Source organism: Synchiropus splendidus, chromosome 11 (assembly GCF_027744825.2).
Source record: "Synchiropus splendidus isolate RoL2022-P1 chromosome 11, RoL_Sspl_1.0, whole genome shotgun sequence".
Classification (NCBI taxonomy): domain Eukaryota; kingdom Metazoa; phylum Chordata; class Actinopteri; order Syngnathiformes; family Callionymidae; genus Synchiropus; species Synchiropus splendidus.
In genome coordinates this window covers 21,996,449-22,015,673 of record NC_071344.1, presented here as the reverse complement: position 1 = coordinate 22,015,673, position 19,225 = coordinate 21,996,449, and the positions used below count along the sequence as shown (strand labels likewise).

General features: G+C 40.9%; 1 pseudogene; it reads left to right on the top strand.

Annotated features, from left to right (window-relative positions):
- Positions 1-18,904: 18,904 nt before the first annotated feature.
- LOC128767069 (lamin-A-like) overlaps positions 18,905-19,225 on the top strand; it is a 43,286-nt pseudogene continuing 42,965 nt past the window's right edge.

Here is a 19,225-nt window from a genome sequence, read left to right as displayed (position 1 = left end):
TCACTGTTACTCATCGCTCCGCAACTCTTATACAACCCTCCCTCGAGCTGCACTGGGACTCTCTGACCACTTGATGGTTCATCTTGTTCCTACATACAAGCAGAAGCTGAAGCTGGCAAAGCCTGTTGTGAGGAGCATGAAGATCTGGACAAGTGAAGCTAAAGAGGAGCTGCAGTCTTGCATGGAGACCACAGACTGGGAGGTGTTCAGGGCTGCGACCAATAATCTGGATGAGTATACAGACACTGTGACTTCATGGATCAGCTACTGTGAAGAGTGCATAGTTCCAACACGCACCAAGGTGAGTTATGCAAATGACAAACCTTGGTTCACAACTAAACTCAGCCGGATTAGACGGGAGAAGGAGGCAGCTCGCAAGAGTGGGGACAGGAGCTGCTACAAAGAGATGAAGTATCGGTTTCAGAGGGAGCTGAAGAAAGCTAAGGCCGCATACTCTGACAAACTCACGCAGCAGTTCTCAGCCAATGACTCGGCTGCGGTGTGGAGAGGGCTCAAGGTGGTCACTAACTACAAGCCACGTGCCCCCCACAGTCTGGACAACCTCGCTCTTGCACAGGATCTGAACAACTTCTATTGTCGCTTTGAGCAGCCATTTTGCACCAACACCTCTGTGGTCTCTCCAGCCCCATGCTACACTTTACAACAAAGGACTATGCTGTCTCTTAGTGACACAACTAAGACCAATGATGTCACTGAGACAGCAAAGATCACAGCCACTTTTGATGAGCCACCCCCTCACCTCCCCCCTCTTCCTCTTGACATCATGGAGCAAGACGTGCGCACTCAGTTCAGGAGGCTGAACCTTCGGAAGGCGGCAGGTCCGGACAGAGTTTCCCCTGCCATCCTGAATCATTGTGCTGCTGAGCTGGCTCCAGTGTTCACTGACATCTTCAATGCTTCCTTGGTGTCCTGTCATGTACCTGCCTGCTTTAAGTCCTCCACTATCATCCCTGTTCCCAAGAAGGCCAGGATCACAGGACTGAATGACTACAGACCGGTGGCACTGACGTCTGTGGTCATGAAGTCCTTTGAGCGCCTGGTTCTCTCTCATCTGAAGTCCATCACTGCTTCTCACCTGGACTCATTGCAGTTTGCCTACAGAGCCAACAGATCTGTGGACGATGCAGTGAACCAGGCCCTTCATTTTGTTCTGGAGCATCTGGACTGCCCAGGAACCTATGCCAGGATCCTGTTTGTGGACTTCAGCTCTGCCTTTAATACAATTCTTCCAGCTCTGCTTGAAGACAAGCTTCGCCAGCTGGACGTGCCTGACTCCCTCTGCAGATGGATTACAGACTTCCTGACCAGTCGAAGTCAGCGTGTGCGGCTGGGGACGACTGTCTCTGACACTCGGACCCACAACATTGGGTCTCCTCAGGGCTGTGTTCTCTCTCCATGGCTCTTCTCCCTGTACACTAACTGCTGCACCTCCAGTCACCAGTCCGTGAAGCTGATCAAGTTTGCGGACGACACCACCATCATCGGGCTCATCTCAGATGGAGATGAGTCGGCTTACAGGAGGGAGGTGGAGCGGCTGGTGTCCTGGTGCAGCCACAACAACCTGGAGCTCAACGCTCAGAAGACAGTGGAGATGGTCATAGACTTCAGGAGAGTAACAGCTCCTCTGTCCCCTCCCATGTTGGCTGGTTTACCTATTCCTATTGTGGACTCCTTCTGCTTCCTGGGAACCACCATCACTGAGGACCTCAAATGGGAGCCAACCATCAGGTCCCTCATCAGGAAGGCCCAGCAGAGAATGTTCTTTCTGAGGCAGCTACGAAAACTACGACTGCCGACGAAGTTGCTGGTGGAGTTCTACACGGCCATCATCCAGTCCATCCTCACCTCCTCTATCGCCGTCTCGTACAACAGTGCCACCTCCAGGGACAAGAGCAGACTGCAGCGCATCGTACGTTCTGCTGAGAAGGTGATCGGTTGCAGCCTGCCACCTCTTCATGACCTGTATGTATCCAAGACCCAGAGACGTGCAGGTCGGATCAGAGCCGACCCTTCTCACCCTGGACATAGTCTGTTTGTTCCTCTTCACTCTGGCAGGAGGCTACGGTCCATCCAGACCAGAACCTCCCGTCACAGGAACAGCTTCTTTCCCTCGGCCGTCAGACTGTTAAATTCATGAACAGCCTTGTTGTAATGTTATTCTATTTATTTTATTTTATTTGTTCTTTGTTGCACTTTATTCCAAGGCACTTTCCTAGTCAGTGGGCTCCCCACTGACCATGGCAATAAATTAGATTCTGATTCCGATTCTGATGTTTAGAGGCAGTCACTAGACTTATGTCAGCAACAGTGGACTGTGTGCATTGGCTTTAAGAATGGCAACACTTTGATGTAGGGATATTAAAATAATTTTTAGTTTGTGTGGTCATAATTCTAATTTCTTTGTTTTGTGTCTAATTTCATATTTGTATTTCAAGTCTTATGGTTTTATAACATCACTTTTTACATCTTTGCCAGGCAATGTATGATGTATAATATGGAAGAACCTTTCGATCCATCTTCTGTCTTCCTTCTGGTGCTTTTTCTTGGAGGTAAGCCTGTTGAGGATAAATATAACTGTTTGTACAGAATAATTCCCACAATCCAATAGACTAACGATCAAAAACCAATGACGCATCTCATGCAAATAAACCATGTCATAACATGCTAATCTCTGACATGTCAGACTTTGTCATAGCAACCTGAACTATAAAAAATCTTTCACCTAAATATTATAATGTCTACAAATAATTTATGAACCAAAACAGATATTCTGGTAATTGGATTGCAGACATGTCTCAAAGATCTAATTACTACATACTCAGAGGGCCTGTGGAGGCTCTTTTGGAGGAGGTTGACGGCTGGCTAGCAGAAGTTGTGGACGTACACAGAAATTTCTAATCTTCCAGAGATACTCAGCCTTAAAAGACTGATTTACACCACATAAACGTTAAAATTATTTTCCGGAGTTCAACATCAAAAAAGCTCTCAGATAAATTAAAATTGTGTATAATTCTAAAGCACAACTTTGGAGAAGGTTATAAGAAATGATCTTGCTGCTTTCAGCTGTTTTTGTCTACCCTGAGGAACATTCTACAGCTACTGGCACTGTGGAAAAGATGTGGCTGAGCAGGGAAATAACAGTGAGACAACAATGTAAAATGGTCAGAAAGCTTTGCAGGGACCAACAATCCTCCCACCACAGAACTGTGGTTAGACTGTGGAGCAGATGCTAATGTGGTGTATTGTTCCACTATATATAAAAACATTTATATGCAGTTATATGAGGGAAAGAGGTTGCTGGTGACTAATGAAGTCAAAAAAAGGGCTAATAATGAATGATGGCCTGATCTGAATCCGGCCCATTATTACATGTGCCTGAAGATACAAATACATTAACAAGCTTACCTCTAATAACCGCCAGACATAGGTCCTTCATCCGGTCCAGGCACTTGCTGGCATGGTCAGTCAGATGCCACTTGGAGCGGACCACCTGACTGGACCAAGTGCCAGGTTTCTTGCCTGGCCGAGCTAGAAACACCACAGCTCTGTGGCCCAAAGTGTGCAGTTTTTCCAGCAGAAAAAAAATGAAATCGCCATGTTATGCCATAAATTTGAAAAATGCAATTACTGATGTCTGACATACCAGCATTTGTGACTCGTCCATCACACGTGAGGCGGTGTTGGTTTTTTTTTTGGTTTTTCAACCATACCTCTTTTTTTTTTTTTTTAAGTTTTAAATCGTTTTGCCAGCCTCTGTCGCCTGGGTTGCTCTGCTTGGCAAATTTTGCAGGTCTTGCAAGCTACTGCAATAACTACATTGCAGTTATTGCAGTGCTTATTAGTGGATCACCGTGGCATCTCGAACTGGAAAAAAACAAAACATTTGTACCATGTATGATCCACATATCATTTTCGCCACACACACGTACATATATTAGACCTAATCCCTTTCAGGTGAAAATGAAGTTTTTTAGCCATAATGTACTGTAAGCAATCACTTGCAGAGTACTGCAATGATAACGTTTATTCTTCTTTATGTTACCGCGGAGTATTGCGGTTACAGCATCCACTGTAAACCGCGAATTTGACAGTTACAAACATGGAAGCGATGGTTGCCCGAAATGATGGCAAACACTTCATATATTTCGCCATATATGACCCCTTGCGTGATAATTTCTTACCTTTCAATATTTAGAGCAAGTTCGTCGCTTGAAACTTCTTCCTCCCAGCAGTCTACGCGCGCACACGATGGGCTTTTACCCACAATTCCTTCATTTCTACTGTTCGAAATGTAAAATTAAAAAAAAAAAAAAAAAAAAACATATCAACTTAAAACGTAACATACCTTTACATTTTCAAAATGCATAGTGTCAACACCTTAAACGAGGGAATCACACTCAAATGAATGTTTGCTTTAAATCTCGTTGTATAGGTTCTCTGTCATCAATAGCTCGTTCTCATGCGTTTTTTTGCACATGAGCAAATGAAGTATTATGTCTTTTCAAATATATTAAATATTATGAGTATAATTTGACACTAAGCTTGAAACATGAATGTCTTAATATTCATTCATACAATAATCATCTTCAAATGAGTCTGATGGGCTGATACAGCCAATGCCCTGACCCTTGGCACATCCTATGAAAGATGCAAATGTTGTCTTCTATATTGGTTGAAAACCTCAAGACTGGAAGATCAATAGATAAATTGTCAGACTTGTGAAAATTACATTTAGTGAGAAGGTGCCAGTGTTATCAAGGACCATATTTCAAAGATAGGTGAGAAAGGAATTTGTGTGTCAATTGTGTATGTGCTATGCAAAGGAGATATTCCAGCTATCTTCTTTGGTGTGGCTTTCTGTTGTTTTAAAGCTTAACAAATATAACCAAATTAGAGAGATACAATATGCGATTACGTCTTCTTCTTCTTTCTCTTTGGTTTTCTCCCTTCACTGGTGGATCATCTTCCTCCATCTCCCCCTGTCCTCTGCTTCCTCTTCTCTCAAACCTACAAACCTCCTCCTTCACCACCTTCATCAATCTCCTCTGTGGCCTTTCTCTCCACCTTCTGCCTGGCAGTTCCAACCTCAACATCTTCCTACCAATGTACTGGCTCTCTCTCTCCTCTGTACATGTCCAAACCATCTCCATCTAGCCTCTCTGACTTGGTCTCCTAAACACCTGAGCACATGTGCTGTCCCTCTGATCCTATCCATCCTGCTCACTCCCAGAGAGAAGCTCAGCATCTTCATCTCTGCTACCTCCAGCTCTGCCTCCTGTCTTTTCCTCTGTGCCACCGTTTCCAAACCAGCCAACATTGGTAACACTGATAGACCATTGTTTCATGTCAATTTGTCACCAAACTTGCTACTGTGTCTTTCATTGTTTAATTGTTTTTTTTGCCCCTTCCCTCCATGCCCAGTTGCCTTCCCAAGTCGGGGAGAGTAGAAGAGAATTCCCATCTCAGCAATTGTCAGATCCTCCCATCAAAAGGGCGCCAACAAGCTCAACAAACATAGTGAGGCCTAACAAATACATGAAGCCTGTTGGCCCTTTTCATTCAGACATGAACTCAGAGATAAATGAGATGACTTCCCTTCCTATCCAGAAGTAGTCAGAAAGATACGGTGGCACATCCAGATGATAAATAATAAGATGTCTTCTCGGGTTAAAATTATTGAACTCTTCCTTTAACTCAAAAGTAGGATCTGTGACTTGTGCACTCTTAGTGCCTTTGTCAGCAGTATTCAGGATGTAATCCAGGTTATGATATTTCTACCTGTTCTAAGCTAACTTCGATGAGAAGCATTTACTGATGACCTTACCCATTTAGGTGGCCAGGGGCCATGGAAACCCCTAATTCTAACCCTAATAACATTCAGAAATAAGTAAGGTAATGCATTGCAACACCTGCTCATACCATTTGACTCATTATTCCTGCAACAAAACAGCAGTCTCATTCATCGTACTGCTTTGGTTTACCAAGTCTGTGTGTTCCTATGTGTACTTGCACATGATTGAATAACATACATAAGCATTGTACAGACAATTTTAGTGGCAAAAGAAAGTCAGTGAAGTGAGTGAACATAGCCTGTTAATTGACTTTATTGAGGCTGCATGAAAAGCCGTATTTCACTGCCCTACCAACAAATCTCAAATTAATAATTCATAATTTACATAAAAAGCATCAGCATCTACTTCAAAATAGTAATAGTACATAACTCAGAAAAAGAGTCAATTGCAGGACAGTTTATTTTAACATTTCACATTCATACTGCAGGCCAGGTAATTACAACAGTTTTCCTAATTTTTTAATGAGGGAGGTCAAAGTTCAGAAGAGGAGCTACAATCGTAGTGTTCTTCATCTTCGGTGGAGGAGCTGCTATCATGGGGTTCTTCATCACCAGTGGACGAATCATCGAGAGACAAGGCTTGCGATCCAAAAACACGTTGGTACGTTGAGCGAGCTGCACCCTGCTGAGCTTGAATTGCTGACAGTCTTCTCTTCAGCAGACAAGAGTAGCCCCTCACGTCCTCTCCCAGTCAATGCATCTGTGCCGCCTGACAGTGACATTACAATAAGTTAGACTACTCACCTAGTATATCAGTACAAGTAGCAAATAGAACTGTACTTTGCTGAGTGATCCCTTCTGAAAGCTGGGAGGAAATCTCTTCAATATTTCCAGCCATATTCCTCATGTACTCCCAGTGCTGCTTGACTTCACGGACAACAATGGCCTCCTCTTCCTTCAGGCGGTTCAGCAGCATTACCTTGTCGAAGACCTTTTTTTTCTTAAACATATCACCATGACCTGCAAATCATCATATACATTTTTTATAGTGGTGAACTACTTCCCACAGTGTCTGTGTACTTTCAGAGGTGGGTTCTATTACACTGCATACTCATCTCCTCCTAATGACACCAGGCAATTTCTCCCATGGGACAGAATTATATAGAAGAGTGTCTCTTTCAGTTTTCAAAAGTAAAAAGGAAGTTGTCTCTGGAGCTTGTCTGATCCAATCACAGCAACCTCGGTCAAACCTGTAATTGCTTCATCTAAAGCCTTTACAATGTAATTAAAAATAGCCTATAGATATGAAGACAACTGAACACATCCTAGATGTACTTACATTCCCAAGGCCAGGAATAGTTTTCCTCAGCCAGGAGCTTGTTGGGAGAAGGGAGTTTGCCAGTTTCTGGCACAACAGCATTGTATTTTGTGATGGCATCTTCTAAGGATCTCTTTTCCACTGAAATCTTTTTTCTAAGCAGATGTCTTCTCTTGTTGCCATCTAGAATATTAAACAGAAAATACTGAATATGTGCTCAGTCACACATTATTATCAAAAAGTTGTTTTCTTTCGTTCTGTTCTTACCAGCCTGACGATACAGCTGATATTTCCGCTGCTTAATGCTGAGATACAGTCCTTCAATGGTTTTTTCAAGTTCATTTTGACTGCATGGTCCTTCTGATTGAATATAGAAAAAATAATTTATATTTATTTTACGTCAGAATTGTACATAAAACACTGAGGTATTCACCTGCAGTCCACTGTTGAACATCAGACACCCATTGCTGAACAGTGTCTTCCTGAATAGACAACTCTCCAGCCAATTTCTTGAGCTCCTCAGACGCTTCAGCAATCCTCTGCACAGTCTGTGAAAACCCGTGTTGGATTAACAAACAATTGCAACTAGTCTAATGCACCATGAAACACACAAGTGTGGTCTTTACCTTGATGTGTCGTTTGGCCAAAGTCCGGTCAAGATTTTCTGTCTTCCGCTTGTTCCAGCCAATGGCCTGGATGGTAAGGATGTCTGTGCGGGCTGAATGCACAATGGACACACGTTTATGTTACTAGTTGATTTGTACAACTTTAGCTGTAACTTTTTTTTCACACAAAAAAAAAAAAATGTACTTACCAGCTTTTGACATGTACTTGGAACATAGGGCTGCTCAAGAAAGGAAACTGTTCACCTGTTCAACTTCCTCCCCTATTGTTGTTCCTGCTCCCTCTTGGTTCCGTCCACCCCATTCCAAGTGAAAGAAATATGCATGTTACCATTTGGACGAGGACGGAGAGAAATAATGTGAAATTAAAGCCCCTGACAATCATTACCTCACACATCCATGAATGTGCTTTAGCGTGCATGATGGAGAGAAAGGGCTGCATGTTCAACAGGACCTGTAACTCAGGACAGTGGCCAACAACCCTCTGCAAATATGGCCAATATTTGCATACCACATCAGAGCAAAAAAACTGAACATTGTGTGAAACAAGCTGTTTCTGGAGATATAAAGGATAGGCAAATATCTCCCCACAGAACATGTTCAGTCCCTTCAGCAAAATGCCATGACGACACACTGCAACCTCGACCCGTTCCTCATCTACTTTACTCGCAGACTTGTTGGAGGACTCTCGTGCAGCCACCCATTCGCTTCCACCACACCTGCCTTTCCCAGGATTCTGTTCAAGATGAAGAAAAACAGATGTAGACAGAGCAAAGCGTGCAGTGAAATTTAAATAAACTTTACATGTCCTGTTGATGCCCTGATGTGGTTGACGAAGGAGGTCACCTCGGTGTCGTTGGCCAAGAAGACACCTTCGAAAAAGCCATTTGGTCTAAAAGACATAAAGCAGGGGTGACCTTTATCAAGGTTCCATGTATTGCATGCCGTAGAAACAACTTATACATACCCTGAATGGCTCTTAAAGCGATAAAGCTTGCGGTTCCCATCCACTGAGACAGCTAACATTGAGGGTGTGCAGGCTGGGCACCGAAACTGATCGACTTCAGACAGCCTCTCAACTTCAAATTTTGCGTACGACCATTCCAGGAATGATTTTTGTATGGTGTCGCCACATAAACTCTTTCAATTCTGCAGGCAATTAGTCCAATGATGTACTAACCCGACCAAAGAGTTTTGTGCGCTGCTCAAGCATACCAACGAAAGCTTGTCGTTACATTCCTGGTGCAGTAATCTTGAGCTCTTCGTATGTAGCGAACAAATCCACTGTGTACAGCGTCTCAAAATGGACTGTAGCTGGCCAGTAGCCACTTTCAATCAGCTCACTAATACCGACATCCAAAGCTTTCCCACAGGAGCAGCTGACAGTTGGGAGGGACACATTGTATCGACCTAAAATATGTACATAACAAAATTTTCGAACAGAAAATAGAAAATATAATTCATACACAAGGAACTGACCATTCATTCCAATCAGAATTACTTGCTTTCCTGCAGAAAAGGTTGTTTGCCCAGAGCAGCAGTCATAGCATGGATGCATTACTGGCAAAATGCACTCTGGGAAGATAGGAAACGAACATAATTTAAAAGAGGTTGTGTGTATATATATATATATATATATATATATATATATATATATATATATATATATATATATATATGTATATATATATATATATATATATATATATATATATATATATATATATATATATATATATATATATATATATATATATACACAATATTGGTGGCATATATTATCTCAGTACAGACCTCTTTCATGGAAGGAGAATTTTCCTCCCTTCTCTTCCCTGATGTGAGTGGTTGGTGGCAGTGGCCTGTAGAATCCCTCTATCATGGATGATCTATTATGGAAAACCATGGAATTGTGGATGGAAACATCACAGGCTGCACAGTGAAGTGGTCTAGGCAAACAATCCTGACATTTCACAACAGCAGTCTTAGATCTGCAGTGGTGACAAGTTCCCTCTATAGGCTTCTCAGACTGTAACATCTGATTAACCATATACGGCCTTAACACAGTCCACTTTTCCAGAGTTGAAGCTTTCCTGTCTTTCCAGTGTGAAGGTGCTGGGTCTATGGCAGGTCCCAAAAGGTCCTGCACCTCTTGAATGAGGGATCCTAGAAAACAGGGTAAGGTAACCAAATGTAGCAGCAATAAGACAAACATGGAAAGAAGAGGGTAAATAAACTGCTGCTAAAATATATATCTTGAACGGTCTCAGTCACGTGCTGATGTCCACTTGTAGATGGAGCACATGGCAATGAGTGCATGCTCCCAGAAGTCACTGTTGAGAGTAGGGAGATTTGTTTAAATGGACAAATGGACTAGAAACGTCACAATAAAAAGCAGGAAAATAGTAGTATGTTGAAAATAAATCCATAGATCTGTTGACAGTTCGACATTAAACTACTGAGGCTAAGAAGAAAGTCAGAGCAGGTACTAGTCAAATCAAACATTCCAACTGTCAAGAACCGGTACTCCTGGGTTACATGCACATTTCTAACAATGGATTGCTTGATGGTTACTGCTGATGTATTCATTTGTAATAGTCACCCGTCCAAGTGTAGTAGAGGATCCACCCAGTAGGATGTATTCACTGGGTGGGTGCAATATGGTAATGTGTGTGTACTTGAATGCCATAAGTCCCTGTCCAAGGGAGCAATTGTTGTTAATCATAATGGCCCATCAACATCAGCTAGTTATGAAAGACAAAGGCTCTATTCACATGTTGATGTACCTGAGGGGGGTGTTCAGGACATCATTGTATGAAGCTGAAAGATAGGGTCCAAGTCAAGACCTCATGTTGAAAGAAGGATTTCCCCTCTGGTCAAAGTGGCTTCTTTAACTATTTCAAGACACGTCTCCCTTTAGCCAATATTTTGACACCATTGTTTTCAGTAGAGTTTTGTAACTCACACACATAATTGTGTTTTGTGAGGACTTTGTGAGGACTCATTGACCCAATTGACAATTGACCATTGTCTCTCACCTTAAACAACAACAACAACAACAAACATCCAAAACAAATTACTAACATTAAGCAGGACTCTGAAATTAAATAAACCAGTTAACCGCATTACAGTAAACCACTTATACTAACTACTCCACCATGTAAACATTATGTCCTATATTCAGCGAAATGTCCTCACTAGGACAGTGTCGTGTCAAATAGTTAGCCCCACAACCATGACAAATCAATCAAATACTGAAGCAGTTGACTGACATTAGTTCTATAATAATACATAACCAATGTAGTCAGCCAAAGACAGGCAATAGAGACCATAAAGTTAGTGAACAAAAATCACCTGAGGATGAACTCTTTGCCCGCTTCTTCCCTGTTCTCCTCCTCTTTGGGATAGGACTCCCTTCCTCGTCCTCCTCAACCCAAAAAAAAGTAAATTTGTCCGGTCCAGACACTTCTGAGGATTCTTTAGGTTGAGTATTCTTAAAATAAAGATAATGGAAAATGTTAGCGTCACCTAATACACAATATTACATATTGTTAGAAAGTCTCAGGACAGATCATGAGAGCATTAAATGCCGACCTTGCATTCCTCCAACAGCAAATCAGCAAGAAATAAGGCATCATCGTCATCCATGATGCTCCTCAGTTGAGTGAGTACAGCCTGAATACCAATTTATCAGTGGCCACTTGATTTTAAACACAGTGGGCGTGACTATGCAAATCAGCAAGAAGAAAAGAAAAGAAATGGAAACCGGATAAGTTACCCCCATATTAACAACCATCGACACGGAGAAAGGTTATCAAAAAACAAACTAAATAAATTCAAATATTAAGAAATAGAATAAATACATAACTCACGTCAAAATCATTCAGCTCCGTGTCTTTGGTGTCCGCAGTATTGTAGCCGAGGGTTATATTTGGTAAATCCGCGGGGACAGCTGTCAATAAGGTCCAAGTTCGTTGGTGCAGCAAGATAACAACATTATTCGTGCCTTCAGTCTCCGTTAGACACGACCCAAAAACCCGCGCAGTCCAACATAACACCCCCCTGCCAACTATGGCAACTCCCGGAGAACAAAATAAGCTTCTACAGTACCAACAGCGAACGCAGTATTGCAATTCTACAAAATCTCTGACAGACTCTAAATAGACGAAGGGATGATAAACAAAAAAGAAGAGGAGTTTTTACCGAAGTCAAGCCGAATGACTTTCCGCCATGTTTTTGTTCTGGTCGACCACTGATGACGTCAAAGTCCAACGTGTTCGTATAATTGAATTATTCATCCAAAGCATAAATTCACATCTCCAAAGAGACGTCGGCGTCCACATCACGTGTACATATTTAAACAGAATAAAAATAGAAACTACGGCTTGGGAGGTTTGAAATGGTCCGCTTGCGCTTCCGCTGACGTCAGTGACGGAGAACGAATCGTGATTCAGCAAAACGAATAAATCATGGAACTTCCTTTCTTGTCAAAAGACTTTATATGCAGTTGATACGATTTTAAATATCCGATAATACTATTTGGCGTAGAAATGTATTCGATACCAATGATAAATAATAAACGTATTTGGTCCGTGACGTCAGTTCCTGCCATCCACTTCCTTCCCCAGTCGGATAATAAATATTATATCATTTTCATGACATAATATTTAAAAATTAAAGGTACATTACATGTGATTACAACTCAACAAAACCCCGCAATTGGCTGCGGAATTACTGGCCAGCTGTACAATAATACATTGAATTGAGACCTACGAGATAATCTGGGTCAAAACGAAAAAAACGAAGCGTCATATACATGAAACGAGCGGAAAAAATGAAAGTAAGGCATACATTTGTCGCTAGAAATGTGATCAAAACGCAACAATAGCTTTTAATTGTTTTAAAATCTCACAATTTAAAGCAAAACTAGAACAGGTGTCCGCCATGTTTTTGTGTTCTATCAGTCACGTGACCAGAGGCCATTCACAAAGCCATTGAGAAATGACGCGTACGAGAGAAAGGATTTTTGAGGCAAAGTATTCAAAGGATTACGGTATGCCAAGTGAACAAACGTAGTTATTGCACGTTTTTCAGTGCGCGCAGATAACCGACCCAAAATAGAATATATTTGTCGCTAGAAATGCGATCAAAAGTCAACAAAAGGTTTTGTTTTAAAATCTCACAATTTAGAGCGAAATAGAACGGATGTCGACCATGTTTCGGTCCAAACGAAAGAAAATAAGCGTTATTTGCATAAAACAAGCACATAAAATTACAACGTGGGATACATTTGTCGCTAGAAATGTGATCAAAAGCCAATAAAGTCATTTAAAAAATCACCAATTTGGAGTGGATTTATGGCCAGCAGGGTAAACGTCACAATACTACGATTTAACAGGGAATCACAAAACTATCTCGGTCCAAACGAAAGAAAATAAGCGTTATTTACATAAAACAAGCACATAATATTACAATGTGGGATATATTTGTCGCTAGAAATGTGATTAAAAGCCAATAAAGTCATTTAAAAAAACCCACAATTTGGAGTGGATTTATGGGCGGCAGGGCAAAATCTGCCGGAATGCTAATGTGATATTTCTCGAAAAAGAACTCGCCTCTACAGATAAACAGGCCTTTGTTTGTATCAGAGTCACTATTCACAGCTTGGTGATACATTTCGTGATAAATGATAGGTGTTCGGCGAGAAAAACAACCGGCATTGATTTTCAGACGGCGATGTTTTTTTTAAATCAGTTACTACCGGTTCTCTCTGTGCAGCGGCGAGCTGGAAGGATATCCGCGATGAAAGCAGGTCGGTGGGGAAGGAGGACACGGTGCCTCTCAGACTGCTCTACAGCAGACACAACCACAGCCAGATCGGCCAGGATGAGCTCAGCAACAGGGTGAAAGGAAGCGCAGCATCCACACAGGTAAACAAGGTGTGTTTCTGCACCAGCCATTGCCACGTTCCAACATTGTTAGTGTCTGCATTCATCCAAGGAATGTAAAGCTATTAAACAAGATCATTCTTCTTCTCCGGACGGACATGCCACTATTGCAGCATCACTGAGTGAAGTAATTCACAGAGAAGTTATACAACAAATAAACCATGACTAAACTATGGCAAAAATAACCTTTCACTTTCTTTGATCGTGTCTAACAAAGCAAAGTGTCTCACAAAGTTATCAGAGACTCAAATGGCTCTGCATCCGAATTAAGGGTTTGAATCTGTTTGAATCTGTCTTGAATCTGTCTCTTTTTGGGCCAGAATTCTGAGTAAATATTCCTGGGAAAATTAAGCAACTTCTTGGAATTGACTCATGGATATTTGGATGCCTGCCATTTGTTTTGCAACCGATCACGTTCACTTTTTAAGATTCCCTTTTTGCTCCTCAAATATATTGAATGAATCACATCGTCTTTTGCACCTGCACGTCACTAACATGCTGCTGCTTGACCTCGGCTTGCTTGCACCGTCACTTGAAATTACTGCATTTAATAAAAACAAGAGAAAAGAAACGCCCTTTAAACTTGACTGTAGCTTGCTGAATAAACGCATCCAACATCCGCACTGGTGGATGCATTTAGACAATCATCAGCAGGTCATTTGGTCGATGCTGAGCCAGGATAATTAATAATTTAGCGATAACTTCCGTGGAGAAACATCTCACCCGTCCAGCTGGAGTTGCTGTCCTGGCAGCTGCCTCACTGTCCAGCTCATATTTGATGTCACAGCAGTGTTTCTGTGAATGAAGATGTACTGCCAGTGTCCAGCTGAATCAGGTGTAACTGGATCACACGTCACCATCTTTGTATCTGCGGCCAATTTAAGCGCAGAAAAACAAGGCGTTTGACAAATTTTATTGATGGTAAAGGCATAAAGGGAAATTTTAGGCGTGTTTTCCTTCTCCCATAGCTATTAATAGTAATATTGAAATGTGTATTTTTATCTTTGCTGAAGGGGACCCCACATATGACCTTGAAATGAATAAGGATCGGGCATGCGCATGATGTAACTTACTGAAATTCAGTGACCGTTTTCTCCCACCAACTTTCATCTATTTGAAAACCTGATTCCCTGTTGTATGCTCCTCTCGTTTTTGACCTCAATCTCATTAATATATTTCAGAAACAATTCTCTTCTAGGGCTGAGTAGATTGTTGCTGAGTCAGGAGGTAGAGAAGGAAACCTGTGAAAGTTTTTATTTTTTTATTTATTTTAGACAAAATATATGATTTGATATTGTTTTGAGAGACTATTGTACGAGCGTGACAAGCATTTCTCCAAGTAAGAGGGAGGAAACACACGATTCTCTTTTTGGGCCAGAATTCTGAGTAAATATTCCTGAGAAAATTAAGCAAGTGGCTGAATTATATTTACAGCGCTTCTGAAATTGGGAGCAAACTTTAATAGCATGGAACGTAACCTTGGGATTCTTGACATTGGTAGGTCTTTTCATAGGCAGTGAGGAATATACCGGAGCATTAATAGAGGATGAGCATGAAAACATTTCCAGTTTGGACTACGGTAAACATCAGTAAGACAGCAGATTTTATGAATATAAGAGGCTCAATAATAAAACTGTTTTGAATTTACACTTATGGAGTAACGATCTGCTGACCCGAGGAGACTTCCCACTCCAAACAAAATCACTTGCTGTAGTTTATCAATGATTTTTTTTTTTTTTTCTTTTTAAATTTCTCCACCTCTGAAGGTCAGATTTGACTAGAGTCATGCGTGAAGGTAAAGGTAGATTTATTGTCAATTCTGCCATATGCATTACATATCAAGGATTGAAATGTGCAGCCACATGAACGCAGAGAGATTTAAAACAAGATTCTTTAAATCAAAGTGCAGGTTCTTGAAGCCTACCCCTTTTAATTGGATGACATATGCTTTTCTCATTTTTGACCCTATATCCTGAAAACATGAATAATAATTCACTATTGTTATGCATGATGCCTTTAAACCCTAGAGATGAGCTCTGTGTGACTCTGCTAAAGACTTAATGCCCAAGTGGTTTCCATAATACCTCTTATGAAGACCCTCCAATATTTATAACGTACAGAACATTAAGAATCACCCGTTATAATGTACTTAAAATTAAATAATGTATAATCAAAAAACATGTTTTATTAGTGCATAATTTACATTTTCCCTTTGGTTTCCTTGTTTATACATTCTGTTTATAATATGCTAATGATAATGCTAATAACAGACATATGTAGATCGTAGTTATGAGAACACAGAAGTGTAAGAGCTGTTGCCACGAAAGAGCAATACAAGGGTACTGTGCTATAAAACGGTTATTATTCATGATGCTAATGTCGAATCAGCGTAGCATTTTTGTGTGGTCATCTTTGCTAAGTATGGAAGTCAAAAGTCGTGGGACAACCTGGGAGTAAGTTCAGGTGGTCATGGAAAAGTGGACAGGAAGTTAATATACTGTAGGATTTCACAGCTTCTATTGACTGAATTGACTGATCTGCATCTTGTGACATTTATGAGACATTTATCTGAGAAGCTTAAGGGAAATCAAACATATGCAGTGGCAGGAAGTAGCAATGAAAGCAATCGTGAAGCTATTTAGTGAAATCTCGCAGAAAAGCATTTCCCCCTGTGCTGTTTTGTTGGTGTAATGTTGAGAAGAGGACAACATGTTCCTGGAGGCTTCAAAAGCTCCCAGAGGCTCTTTGACTGTGTGTGTGATTGCAATGGCAACGATCTTGAATCCACTTCGTGGGGACTGTCTTTCCTTATTTTATACTGAACAACAAGCACGGCTCTATTTACTGTTTCGTTCAAATGAAACACAACATACCAGGGCCCATCACTGTGTTCTGAAACCTCCTTTGAGTTGGGTCTGTTTCAAGCACTGAGTCAATAAGCGTCATGCAATCTTGAGCTGCGTTTTTAATGTGTGCAGTTTTGGCGCGTGTTGCTCGCTCGGTGCCCAGAGAGTACAGAGAGCTGCAGATGGTAACAGGCAGGGAGGTGGGAAACCTTTGTCTCTCTTGCACCTCAGACTGTGCTGAAACCTGATTTGTAAACATGCTCACAGGAACCATCTGCCGCTGAGTTCATGTTTTCCTCTGCATTTTTTGATTTGGGATTCTATAAATAGACATATAAAATGAGACGTACTGAAATGTATGATAAAGCCTCATTCTGGATATGGTCAGAACTATCGATGCAAAAAACTTAAACTGATTGTGTCATATCGGCAAAGGAGCAGGAACAATCATAAAATCTGCCACAATGAATGCTATTTTATCATGTTGTACGAAAATGTGATGACGTATAAAGAAGTAAACACAATATTGCCAGAGATATAATGACTTAAATAGGAAATATTTAGGTTTTTAGCTGATACGTGTAGGGAAAAGTAAATAACTAAAGTAAATGAAGAAAATGTTTTGCGATCCCCCAACTCTCCGCCTCCACTGTAAATGGTGTCATTTGTCTATAAAATTATTATAAGTACAGTTCTGCATAACATTGTATCCTTGTTAACAATAAAGACAAGAAAAATAGAAAGTAATATAGATCAACTTCCAATGAAAAATAACTTTATTAAGGTTGTTTTCAGAATCAGAATCAAATTTATTGCCATGGTCAGTGTGGGGATCCCACCAACTAGGAAAGTGCTTTGGATTAAAGTGCTGTCAATAAAATAAAATAAAATAAAATAAACAACAAAGGCTGATCACAAATTCAACAGTCTTACAGTCAGTACATAAAGTCAATTTATTTTATAATACTACAGGAAAAACACTCCAAACTCACAGGGATGGTAGCCAAGAGCACCTTGAACAGGAATCCAATGAAAGATTTCACTAACCTCTTGTTGTTTCTTTTTCTCCATATTTTTTAAATAATATACATGTTATTACAATACATAAAGTCAATTTATTTTACAATTCTACAGTAAAAACTCTTCAGACTCACAGGGATAGTAGAGCAGAGCTCCCTGAACAGGAATCCAGTGAAAGATTTCACTATCCTCTTTTAGTTTTTTTTCTAATATATATATATTTTTATAATACACATGTTATTACAGTACATAAAGTCAATTTATTTCATAATTCTACTGTAAAAACACTCCAAACTCACAGGGATAGGAGAGCTCCCTGAACAGGAATCCAGTGGAAGTTTTCACTAACCTCTTTCAGTTTATATATATATATATATATATATATATATATATATATATATATATATATATATATATATATATATATATATATATATATATATATATATATATAATTTTATAATACACATGTTATTACAGTACATAAAGTAAATTTATTTTACAATTCTACAGCAAAAACACGCCAAACTCACAGGGATAGTAGAGCAGAGCTCCCTGAACAGGAATCCAGTGGAAGATTTCACTAAGCTCTTGTGGTTTTTGTAATATGTATTCTTAATAATATTTATTTATAAAATATACTTTATATAATATTTAATAATATTTATCATCTCCTTAACACACAACTACAATTTACTGGAGCTTACGAAGTCGCTACCGTAACGGCAGAAATAGATGCGCAGACTTTTTTTGATGTAGGCTGGCGAGATGGGTATTTGTAGATCGCGGGCAAGCGTGATGCCAGTGAGCTGAAGCTATTCAAGCAACAACCTGGCTGTTACGAGAGGAGTGGCTGATCATAGACTTTATATTCAGGTGCAGTTATTCAAGTATAGCTCAGCGTGTGATTGTTGACAGATGCTAAGCGACTTAAACACGTACTTGATCCACTACAACAGAACTGTACGATATTGATGCAGTATCACTGAGTCAATACTGTTGGTGAACATTAGCTAGTGAGTAGTTAGCATAGCATCGACCTGAGATGACACAGCAGAATATTTCGTATTTTCCAGAGTGATAATGGGCCAGACAATGTACATGTATATGTAGGCTGTAGTTTTTGGAGAAAGCCACCTGAGACCTGCTGGACAACATGCTGAGCTGTTAAAACATCCGGAGGACAGAGACTAAAAACAAATTGTGTCTCACGTTAGCTTGTACGGGTGTTTAGTTAGCAATACGGTTGTGAAGATTTCAATACTGTCCAGTGCCAACCCTGACCCCTTTTCATTCTTTTCCCGCAGACAGTGAGTCACCCTCTCTAAAAGTGGAAAAAAATGGAAACGCCGGGCCAAAAAAAACGCGGTGCCACTTCCCCTACTTGCATCACCAGACAGCAGGAGAAGGAGAACCTTGGCAACCTCACGACTGGCTGGCCATCGATATTGATAAGGTGCGCTCCCGGGAGGCAGAGAACCCCGGGCTACGACTGCGCATCACAGAGTCCGAGTCTCTGGTCAGCCGCGGCCTGAGCGGGATCAAGTCCGCCTACGAGACTGAGCTGGCCAATGCCTGCAGTGAGCGGGCCCGCCTGCAGCTGGATCTCAGCAAGCTGAGGGAGGAGCACAAGGAGCTGAAGGCCAGGTAGGAAGAGCTAG